The sequence below is a fragment of the Canis lupus genome, chromosome 4 (assembly GCF_011100685.1).
Source record: "Canis lupus familiaris isolate Mischka breed German Shepherd chromosome 4, alternate assembly UU_Cfam_GSD_1.0, whole genome shotgun sequence".
Lineage (NCBI taxonomy): Eukaryota > Metazoa > Chordata > Mammalia > Carnivora > Canidae > Canis > Canis lupus.
In genome coordinates this window covers 55,048,431-55,057,637 of record NC_049225.1, presented here as the reverse complement: position 1 = coordinate 55,057,637, position 9,207 = coordinate 55,048,431, and the positions used below count along the sequence as shown (strand labels likewise).

Here is a 9,207-nt window from a genome sequence, read left to right as displayed (position 1 = left end):
GCCCGAGCCGGAGCCCGAGCCGGAGCCCGAGCCCGAGCCCGAGCGAGCCGGCGAGATCGCCCTCCATGCTGCGGGCTCTGCGGTCGCCTTCCGCTCAGCCTCTGGCCCAAGCCCAGCCCCGCGAGCCCTGCGAGCCAGTGAAACCGCGGACGGGAGGAGGACTCGGACAGGAGGAGGGGCGCGGCGGGCCGGGGCGAGCCGGGCTCTGAGCGAGGGGTGCAGCCCGGTCTCGCCAGCTCTCCGCTCCCGCCGCGGCTGGGGGTTCCAGGCAGCGCGATGCCGCTGGGCTCCTTCTAGGCGGCGGCCAGCGGAGGCTTCCCGCAGCCTCTCGGCCCGCGGCGGCCCCCATTCCGCCGGCGAGTCCCTTGCCTATCCCAGAGGATTCGCCGGGCCGCTCGAGCCGAAGCGAGCGCGAAGTCCGAAGTCCACCCCCGGCGCCGCCAACTTCCCCGGGAGCCCCTCGCCCCGCTGCAGCCTGCGCAGCGCTGGGAGCGATGCGCCCCCAGCCGGGCGGCGCGCCCTCTGCCAAGTCGCCACCCATGGGATCGACTGCCCTCGGCTGCCCCGCTTGGAGCGCGTAGCCTTAGCCGCGTGGCCCGGGAGACGAGCGAGACGCCCAGGCGTTGCACGGATTCCACGCGCGCCAGTCTGCGGGGTCCCCTCCGGGGGCGGCGTTCACGCCCAGGGGTGAGTAGCCCGTTCGCGGAGGCGAACCGTCCCCCCGGCTAGATGCTTGCAGGGATGGCAGGGAGACACGGGAAAGTTGAGACCCTTTGCACCTATCCTGGGATTTGGCAGCGAAACGCAACATTGGTTCCCCCGGTCCGATTGCCTTCGGGGTTTCCCCGATTGCCTTCACGTCTGAACCAAGGAAGGAGACCCCTTCCGCTTCCATAGGAGAAAGGGGGCTCCCTAGAGCAGGCCACTGACTCTCCCCCACCAGGGGGGCCCTGGGGGCTTTTCCGCCGCCCGCGCATTAAGCAGACACCCGGCTGAGCGCTTGGAGATCCGCTGCCGCCTGGGCGCGCTCGGAGATCGTGGGCAGCCCGGGCCCCTCGGGGAGGCTGAGCGCGCTTCCTAAAACAGTAGTGACTGCCGGGATATGAAGCAAGTGTGTATGTGTGTGACTGGGAGCAGGGAAGGTAGCATAGGAGGAGGCGCAAGTGCAATTTCTCTGTTGCTGATGGATTGGGTACCCTGGATGACCCGCTCCTCAGTGCGGGTTTGTGGGCGCAAGATCTAGGGTGGCCGGACAGAGTCCAACAGGTGGCCTGCACGGGCTCCCTGTGGCCAGGCACGCGGGAAGGGAACCGCACCTGAACCGCATCTAGGGGCGCATCTGAACATGGGTAAGGAAACGCGCTCTGCTCTCAGGCCCGGTTTGCGCTGAGTGTGTGAGGCATCCAAATGCCTCCTGTCGGAAAACAGCGGCCTCATTGTGTGCCTGACTGAGGTTTCAACTTGCAGGCAACTGAGGGGCCATTCAGCTGGGGCGACGTGGACTTGGCTGGTCCTGGGACGCGAGCCCCTGCCTTCTTCAGTCCCTGGTGGCGGGTATTCCAGCTCCCCGGGCTGGGCAGGGAGCCAAACGTCAGCGTTTTGCTCCTCTATACTCCCCTAAGGGGAGGAGGAGTTGCGGGAGCATGGCGATGAGCCTCGGCCTGAGTTCGTTCTTCTTTACCTGGCTGGCTCCTGCACTTTCATCCTAAGACTCAGACGGAGGGCTCCAGGTACTGGCGTGTATAGGTGGTGTGCGGGGATGAGTGTGCGGGCAGGTCGAGCTTGAGAGCTGTACGGAAAGAAACTAGAGAGAGACAAAGTTCTGCACCTGCTCACGGCGATTGGAATTGGGAGAGGCTGTGGTTCAGCTTTGAAAAAGTTTCATCTGAACTCTGCATCCTTCGGTGTTTTCGAGTGTGCAAAATACCCTGGGTCCTGATAGCGGTGGCCCTCCAAAGTAGCATCTTCCAGAGCCTGCTGTGTAACTTCTCTATCCCTCCGGTTGCCTAACTGTAGATCTGGAAAGTTATCTCTGCTCATGGCAGAGGCTCTGGTATGTCTAGGAACCAGAGATGGGCTGGGGTTGGTAGATGGAGGAGCAGCTTGGGGGAGGGGATGTTGGGGGGAGAGTCTACATGCAAAGCAGAGGCTCAGTTTTTACTTAGATTTTGTTAATGGGCTGATGAAGACTGATGGGCATTTTAAGATGCTGAAGCTTTCCCAGCAGCCCCTTGGCGCTGCCACTCCACTGCCAGCTCTTGGGGTATGGCTGTGTCAGGGAAATGAGGTGACAGACATTCCACAATGCAAAAGAACTCTTCACTGTCAGGCTTGGCCCCGTGGCTTCCCGTCCAGGGGAAGGTCTGGGGACTAGACCCCTGTGGCCTTACTGTTTCTATTCCCTAACCCTGCTGCGTCTTCCCAGGCGGGATTCCATGTCCCTTACCATGAGGGACCCTCCTCCCTGGGGGTCTCTGGCAGCGGGTCTCCAAGAACTTGTAACTAGAGGGAGCCTCTTGTAGAGGGCGCTGGCTAATTGAGCGTGGGCCTCGGGCTTCCTAGCCAGGAGTGTGCCCCCTAGGGGCTCCTTGTTGAGGGGACTCAGGAGCAGGCGTCAAGAGCAGGGATGGGCAGTGAGGTGCGCTGTTTGACAGAGTAGAGAGACACACAGAGGCCGAACACGAGGGGAATCAGACACACACACACACACACACACACACACACACACACGGAGGCAAAAGGAGAAAGAGACGAAAAAGAGAAAGAAAGCTATAGGGTAGAGGGAGCAAAAATAGGAGAGAGGAGTGGAAAGAAGGAAGAAAGAGAAAATAAATCAGGAGAAAAGAGCATGAGAAGGAAAGCCTCAAAGGGACAGGAATGGGAACCAGGGTGGCAAAGTCAGGGGGCAAGAAAGAAAAGGGTGGGAGAACAGAGTGGGCCGAGGAAGAGGGGAGGCACTTGCTTCTTGTATCTAATTTTTACAAACCACTCCGACGGTCTAAGGAAGTTGACATAATCCACATCCTTAGGTAGCCCTTCGCCAGCGTTTGTTTCTCTGGGGAGTCGTGAATTATGCAGAAATTGGACACTGGCTTGGAACCCAGCTGTACTGGCGATGACAAGAGTGTAAGAAGTTCAGATGCTTGGTATATGCACAGGTGCACGAGTTCATTTGCCTTCCCTGACTTTATTTATTTATTTTTCTTTCCTGGGTAAACACAGGACTGGAGAATTGGGGAGAAGGTTGTTTCCTTAACTGTTTTAGCCAGTGATGCTCTAACCCCAGCTTGGAAGAATCTCCTGTCTAGCCTCTGAGAAAAACAAATTACAGGACCCACTCCCTTGGGAATCTGAGCCAGCAGGGACAAGAAGGTGCTATAATGACCGCCCGGGCCCTCCTCCAGCAGGTCATCCTGGACCCACACTTTGATAAACGTGGTGTAGAGTGGGCAATGCCCTTCTCTCATTTGTTCCCATATTTCCTCCTAAGAGACGTAGCTTCATGCCTCTCTCCAGCAGCCCACCCTTGCCAAAAGTGCTCATTTCTTGTGATTTTCTCTTGCTATAAGGACAAGCCCAAGGATTGCTCAGCCAGGGTTACCTTTCCATGAACCTCATTAATCACAGTAGCTCCAGGGGACAGCAGAAAGCGCTTCTGGTTGACCTTGTCAGGGCTATCCACAACTACCAGGTATTGAGCACTCAGCAGGGCACCATCCTGGGCACTCCTTAGACACTGCCTATTTAACACAAAAACTATTTTTAAAAAATATTTTATTTATTCATGAGAGACACACAGAGAGAGGCAGAGACATAGACAGAGGGAGAAACAGGTTCCTCACAGGGAGCTGGATATGGGACTCCATCCCTGTACCTGGGATCATGCCCTAAGCCAAAGGCAGATGCTCAACTGCTGAGCCACACAGGCATCCCAACACAAAAACTATTTAATAATTAAAACTATTCCATGGGCCCCCCCCCTTTTTTTTTTCTATCACCGGTCTTTTAGAGTTGAGGAAACAGAAGCTTCAAAATGATAGATCTATTAATTGTAATAATTAGAATACTTATTATAAATGTATTAATTATAATAATATAAATACATATTCTTGTTCCCAGAGAAATCATATTAGTTGTCCAGCAACTGGAGAGTAGCAGTGCTAAAGTCAGAACCTAGGTTTAGGGACTTGAGTCTAAGGTCCTACTTACGTACTGTAGTGGCTCCTAACCCCAACACTCTGTTAGAGAATGGTGGAGCCAAAGATCCTCGGAGAGCTTTCCTGAGACTCTCTGTCTCTCTGTCTCTCTCTCTCTCACTTTATCAATGGAGGAAAAGGAGAAGTAGCAGAAAAAACAAAAAAGTGACTTGCCAGAGATCCTACACCCAGTAGGTGTCAGAACTGGGGCCAGCGCCCTGATAGCTTGAATCTCAGTCCAGACTTGTCCCCATCAGACCAATGTGGTTGCATCTAGCTTATCACCAAGGTCACATGAGCATCTCAATTGGAACACAAGTTCCTGGACCCCGCTAAAGGCTTCCCAAATCCAAACCTTGGGGCAAAGAGCCCATTTTTGTCTATGCCCCAAGTCTGCATCCACACATTACCATTCACCCCGGTCATAACTCCTGGATTCTGACACTGTGGGTCTCTTTCAGACAGCTTCAAGAGCACTCCAAGTCCCTCCTGCTTCCAATCAAAAAAACACACAAAAAGTAGTATGCTCTATGTGTTCTGTAGCTCTTGCTAATGTGCCACAGGTAAAGAAACAAGCTGGTCAACCCAGAGGCAACTTTGAAAGCTCTTTGAGAGGTATAGCAATCACATTGATGTTTATGATACTCGGTTTTTTCCTGTGCCAAGTTGGAAGCCATTTAAAGAAACATCAAATGCTCCTTCAGTGCATCAGTGACGGTGTTTGTACTAATACTTGACACAAAATGACACCATGAGCCAGGCCAATGTGCTGCTATGTCAAAAGTGTCAAGTTCCATCTCCCAATTTAGTGGATCTAGCTGTGGTGTGAGAAAAACCCCTTGCCTCCTCTTCATTATTACACTTTTGACTCCCTCAGACTATGTCAGTGTTTCCTGCAGGGAAAAAGGAGCCATCACACACACTCTGTCTCTTTCTGGCCCACTTAAATTGTTTTCTCGGTGACCTCAACATCTTTTCCCTTCTATTTCATTGAAAAGTGGCCAAAGGTGCCAGACATCTTGTCCAGCAAACTGTTTTGTCATCTTTTCCCTTTTCAGATCCAGATTTATTTTCTGAATCCGATGCTTTTAACCCTGACCTCTTATTCAAGGATGGTAATTGAGCCTCAGGTAGCTTTGATAAGCGATTGTCCGATAACATGTGTTTTAAATAATGACAGCCATTCGAATAGCACACAAACCAAGGAATAACTCCATTTACAACGTCTGCATCTTTAATACGCTGGGAATGTTTTGCCATTTCGGTGGTGAAAACCTACGTTGCTGGCAGAGCTCTCAGTGGCGAAGTAGAAGGTAGAAAGAAACACTGTTAGTGCTTAAGACTAGGGCTTGGAATGCAGACATCTAGGGTCAAGGCCTACCTTCACCTTGCTAGCTGTTGTAGCCTGGGTCTGCTTGTTGAACTCCTCCAAGCCTCCGTGTCTTCACCTTGACGTCGGAGACACGAACAGGGTGCCCCTTCTGTGTATGCGGCCAGGACTTACCTTCGTCAGTGACTGAAGTGCTGAGCACAGCATTGGCATGTGGTAAGGACTCCTCTATTAGGTAGTATTTGTTACACATTTGTCCTGTGCCAGGCTTCATTTAACTGAGGATGACACTGACAACACAGAGGTTAAGCAACTTGCAGTGTCACCCAGATCCTAAGTAACAGCGGGAGACTTGAAAGCCACATCTGCCCTTTTAAACCCCCACAGACTCTTACTGTTGCATTGATTTAACTCCCTGTTCTCTTCTTATACATTAAGAAACAGTGTTGGATATGCAACATATTCTGGTTTGGATTTTAATTAAACCCATTACATAGAACATTAAGGAGAGCAATTCTAGATGGGGATCTTTTGAATTTGGGGGGATAATTTTTAGGTTGTTACATCACCTCCAAAAATATGGTTTTGCTTTTCCAGAAACTGGTAAGAGTCTCGTGGATTGGTAAGAGTTCAACTGTGGGTACCTGGGTGGCTCAGTTGGGTAAGCATCTGCCTTTGGCTCAGGTCATGATCTCAGGGTACTGGGATTGAGCCCCACATCAGGCTCCCTGCTCAGTGGGGAGTCTACTCCTCCCCTAGCTCCTTTTCTCTCACTCTCTTGCTCACCCATCTCTCTCAAGTAAATAAATAAAATCTTAAAAAAAAAAAAAAAAGAGTTCCCCACTACTTTTGTTTGGTTAATTTCTACCTATTTTTAAGATCTTGGCATAGATATTGCTTCTTTGGGAAATTTCCTCTGACTCCTCAAGGGCTGGGTTAGAAGTCTTTGTAGTGTGTTCTTCTACTTAAACTGTAATGTACATGTCTACTTACTTCTCTATATATGCTATTTAGTCTGTGTATAAACTTCTTGAGATCAGGAATCTGTTCTTAATTGAAGTTGTACTTACAGTGGCCAGGACAATGCATGACAGATAGAAAACTGACACAATACCTTTGAGTGACCAATTGAAACTTTGAACTAACTCTTGGTGGCCCAGAAAAAGTGGTCATTGTCCTTAAACTCTAAGAGACAAGTATCCAACCGTTGGAATTGAAAAGCAGGAGGTATAATGTGTCCCCAGAGGCACCAGTCCTTCAGATGGAAGGAGGAATGTAATGGTATCGGTAGTTGTTGATTAACTACTTTGGTAGCTTTGGGCAAATTCCATTGTGATGTTGCTTAAGATGTAATTAGAAGGGACATTCTGATTTATAAGTTAATGTGATTTTATCTGTACATTTAATTAGTTGCTCAGAAAGATACTTGTTTCTCAGCCCAAAAGTTTTAAAAATTAATAGACTTGTGGAGTTAGAACCAAAGTTAGAGATAATCTAGTTCTACCAGCTTGTCAAGAGAAGAGAGGACAGGCTCAGAGAAGGAAAGGGCCTTTTCCCAGGTCATCCAGCAGATAAGTGCCAGAGCCATCATGAGAGCCAGAGGTTGCTAGCCCTGGAGTCTTCCTGCACAGCTGAGAGTGGTTAACACATCTGTGGTAAGCTACTTGTTTGCTTCGAAGGCATGCTTAGAAGCCTTCCTGCATGGACACAGCTTGGCCTTTGCAAAATTCCAAGTTAAAGCTCATGCTGAAAAGGAAGGAAGCAGGACTGAAGTGCTGTGCTACTAGGGCAAACCCCACGTTTCAGAGAAGTTTGTGAGATCATGTCAACATGTCCTATGTTGTCCAGGTCCTATGGGCTTCTGGGATTCCCAGTCTGCTTTTCAAACAAGGAAATGTGACTTGACAGGGATCTTTCTTTGATGTTCAAGTGTGATATTTCAAGGAGATTTAAGGATATATGGAAGTGCATTGCCAAGCCTCTAGCTGAGGATTTGTTGGCAAGTAGTGTTTCAGATCAGGTTCCCCTTTGTTCTTGACGCTTTTTTTTAGATGGGACATGGTCACCTTGGGACCCTTCTCTCTCCCTCTGAGGTGCTTTGATGTCTGACTAAATGGACCAGCCTAAATACATCCTCAGGCGCAGAAATGTGTGCAGTCTACTCTGACATTGTTAACACACAGATCTTTATCACATGGTGTCAATATTATGGAGACAGTAAGACACAGATCATTGATGCGATATATTGTGGATGATCTTTTGGAAACATTATAATCAGTGCTGAGAAGGCAGCAGAAATATCTCAACATAGCACCTTCCCTGCATCCCCAAATCTTACCAAACCTACCCAAAGTAACGAAATTGTGATTATTTAAGGAGGGAAGGCCCAGATGAGAATTCTTTTTCCTCTCAGCCATAATCAGTCTGAGATTATTGGTGCTATTTATGATTTGGTCTTCAAGGACTGGGTGCAAGGAAGAGGCACCTTTCTTTGTACCTCTACTACCAGAATGAATTCCTCCTTTTCCTACTTCATCTGGGTTTCTAAAATCCCTTCATTAAAGAATAATTACTTTGGGCTTCAGATAATTTGGAATTTTCTGTGATTCACTATTATTTTCTGAATAGGATATAGTTTAGCTACATTAGCTGTTTAGACCTATTATCTCATTTATATGTTTGAGCTTCCTGCATTTTGATAGGCATTGAGGATAAATACTACCATTACCACCACCACCACCTGTTCATATGACTTCTTCCACTATTACTATCACCATGTATTGAGGTCCTACGATGTAAACTGACATGCTCCTAAGTTCCTTTCATGTTTTTTTCTCATTTCATATGCCCACTAGCCCAGCAATTATAGTTATGGGTAGGGAAATCATTATATTACCATAGAAATGATAAATATGCTGAAAAGTCAGGGCAGGATACAACTAGAATAGTAAGAAAAAAAGGTGGTAGTCTAAGAAGGAAAATATTGTGGAATAGCAGTGCAAATGGGCAGGAGGGAAAGTGATCATCCTTTTCCCTATTCCCAGAGACCCAAATCTCCAAGTAGGATCTTTAGGGAACTAAGGAAGCTGAGGGTTGAAAGGTTAATGGGCATCAAATCTTCACCACCAACAGTGCAGAGCAGTGCTTTGAACCCAGACTTTTCTTATTTTCAAACTTCACTAGGTAATACTGTCTCCAGTTGACTTAGAAAATCCCTGGATTGAAAGGAGCTTAGAGAATATCTCACTTGTCCTGTGGCTTTCAGATGATTGTAATGTACATTAAGAAACATATTTCACGTGCTTATCTAGTATACACATCCATACGTAACTGATACAAAGGCTTTAAAAAATAACACCTTTACTATGTTTTTCTGATACTTCTGATTTTAGTCTATAGCTGTACACATACCCAAGTACAGACACAACATACAAATATAAGTGAAACAAAAGTTTCAAAAAATATTTACCCTTACTCTGGGTGATATACTCTGATGTTTTCCATTCTCTTCTAGTTAATTTTTAAAAAATTATACTACGACACGCAAAATTGATCCCATGACTCTGATGGTGTGACACTCTTCATCTGCAAAGCTCTTACCTAATTGGCAAATATAGATTTTAGAGTGGAGATAGTGAGGCCTGCAGAGGCAGAGCCACTTTTTCTGATCCAAGGTACCAT

General features: G+C 48.3%; 1 protein-coding gene across 1 annotated transcript in view; it reads left to right on the top strand.

Annotated features, from left to right (window-relative positions):
- Positions 1 to 418: 418 nt before the first annotated feature.
- SGCD (sarcoglycan delta) overlaps positions 419 to 9,207 on the top strand; it is a 910,945-nt gene continuing 902,156 nt past the window's right edge. Inside the window, exon 1 of the mRNA XM_038534931.1 lies at positions 419 to 687. The gene's annotated coding sequence lies outside the window, so the exon portion shown is untranslated. The remainder of the gene's footprint in view (positions 688 to 9,207) is intronic.